Source organism: Pteropus alecto, unplaced genomic scaffold (genome assembly GCF_000325575.1).
Source record: "Pteropus alecto unplaced genomic scaffold, ASM32557v1 scaffold72, whole genome shotgun sequence".
In the NCBI taxonomy this organism is placed as follows: domain Eukaryota; kingdom Metazoa; phylum Chordata; class Mammalia; order Chiroptera; family Pteropodidae; genus Pteropus; species Pteropus alecto.
In genome coordinates, this window is record NW_006436811.1 from 17,200,577 (window position 1) to 17,203,268 (window position 2,692).

Sequence of the window (2,692 nt, forward strand, 5' to 3'; positions counted from 1 at the left end):
ACCTTTTCACATAATAGGTGCTCATAGGTATTTTCTCCTTAATTGTTTCACAAAAGCATAATTATTTTGTATACTGTTGTATATACAGAATCTGTAATGCATGATGTAATTAATCAGAAGAAATATTAATTATTTATAAAGTTAAATCCTAAGAACAAGAACAAAATGTTTGTGGGGCTCAAATTTTAGCACTTTCATACAGAGTCATTTTGCTTAAATATATGAAACCTAAAATCTGATATCTACTTATGCTTTCATAAGTATTATCAGAATCAACTAATTTTAGAGACATGCAAAACTATTAGGGGAGAAACTGTTAAGTAATTGATTACTTGAAAACCCATAATTTCTCTAAATCTTCACAGTTCCTGGTTATCTAATTTGTGATTCTTGTATAAACCATTTTAGTCCAATAACTACGTTGGAATACTAATCTAAAATTCAGTAAACTGCTTTCGCACATAAATAATTTTTTATTTTAATGACTTATATGTAGGATTTCCTCCGGTCTCTCATGAAAACTGCATTGTTGAACAAAAACTGGAAATATAGTGGTACTCCCTTATCAGTGGGGTATATGTTCCAAGACCTCCCATGGATTCCTAAAACTGGATAGTACCAAACCCTATACATACTAAGGGTTTTTTGTTTTTTTTTTCTCGAATACATACATACCTTTTCACTTAAAGGATACACTTTATGGTTTCTCTTCGGCATATCTAAATTGCCAGCATAACTATTCTTGTGCTTTGGGGCCATTATTAAGTATAATAAGAGTTGCTTGAACACAAGCACTAAGATAACTAGACAGTCAATCTGAGAACCTATGGCCATTAAGTGACTCATGGGTGGGGAGCACGTACAGCGTGGATCCTCTCAAAAAAGAAATAATTCACATTTTGGGCAGACAGAGCAGGAGGGTGAGATTTCATTACCCTACTCAGAACACCACACAATTAAAACTTATGAATTGTTTATTTCTGGAATTTTCCCTTTAACGTTTTCAGTCCACAGTTGACCACAGGTAAATGAAATTGCACAAAGCAAAACTACAGATGGGGGGACTATAGTGTTGTTGGTGTCCTGTCCATATTCCACATTCTTCTTGGGAGCTCATCTGTTGACGGCTCTGTCTGTGTGAGTATATTCTCTGAATGCAGAAGCCCTGTCCCCTATTTCTCCAAAGGCCAGAATGGGGGCCTGTGACTATCAACCAGTGAGCATCAACAATTGTGAGAAATATTCTTTACAGTTTCTCAGAGGGTTTCTAAATGAATTGGAACCAGTTATCTATAGCAGTAACCCATCACAGATATATTTATATCAGCTTTGTTCCTTTCCCTATCTAAATTTTGCCCCTATTGCCTTTACACACAGTACTTCCTGGGATCATTTCCCCATTAAAAACATACACTCAAATACTTATATTAGATTTTGCTTTAGAAAGACTCCAAACTAAAAAAGCTGCTGTTACCAGAAGTGATTCTAGAAGGTGAATCCTTAAGATGGATTTCCAGGTTTTTGGTTTTTTATTTTTTATTTTCAGGTGAGGCAACCCTTGGTTGACCTCACAGATTGCAAGGACCTTGTCAGCTTACAATTCTTCATTTTTTTCATTTTTTACACCTACAGCACCTGGTCTTCTTAGGTGGTCTCCCATCCAAGTACTAACCAGGCCCGACCCTGCTTAGCTTCTGAGATCAGACGGAATCGGGCTTGTTCAGGGAGGCATTAGGGGTTTCTAAAATTGACACTCAGGTGGTAAAAAAGAAATTATTGTTTTAAGAAAATGAACATGATAACTGTTCAAATGCTGCAACTTCATAATTACTAAGACTTCTACTGCAGGGCATTGGGATGAGGCACAGTTGAGGTGGAAGCACGGGCTTATACAATACCTCTAGCTCTTGAGATATATGGGGCAATGGTAATTAGAGGGACTATGGAGTTGGGTAGTTTTTGGCTACTGTTGTAGAAGCCCTGAAAAAGGGAAGGATAGATTTAGGTTATCCAACAATCAACTCAGACCTTACTGTGAAAGCAGAAAAGCCTCAGTCTCGGCATTTAATGAGGCCATTATCTTCTGCACCTGGAGGGAAGACTGATGAAAACAGGCTCAATATTTGACCATAAGAGTGGCAAAATCAGTGCCCTGATGAGAAAATAGAAGGAGTCCAGTTATGGGAATTTTTGGCAGGATGTACTTAAGAACCTTGAATCTACACATTCATGTAAACACTTAAGCTGAACACGTCCCCTTTCTTGAGTAGAACACCATCCGAATATCTTGAGACCATGCAAAGATCAGCCTTGAGGTGGATACTTCATGAGTTGATGATTATAGATTACTGTAAACTTAACTTAGCAGTAACTTCAATCATACCTGCTGTGCAGAATGCAATAGGCTTTATAGAAGAGATTAATATAGCCCCTGGCACCTGGCATGTGGCTACTGATAGGGTGACTGCATTCTTTTTATTCCCCATGGAGGCAGCAACACCTACTAATTTTTTTGCCTAAAAACTACGTTAACTCTTTTGTTCTCTACCACAATATAGTACAAAAGGCCTTGGTTGCCTAGACATCTTGGAAAACTTTATGTTGGTATATCAATAGTACCATGTTTATCATACCTGGTGAGCAGGACATGACAAGTTCTCTAGATACCCTGGTGAGAAACAAGTGGGCCAGT

At 37.6% G+C, this 2,692-nt stretch overlaps 1 pseudogene; it reads right to left on the reverse strand.

Moving 5' to 3' along the window:
• Positions 1–1,624: 1,624 nt before the first annotated feature.
• Positions 1,625–1,736, reverse strand: LOC112481504 (annotated as a pseudogene).
• Between the last annotated feature and the right edge of the window lie 956 nt (positions 1,737–2,692).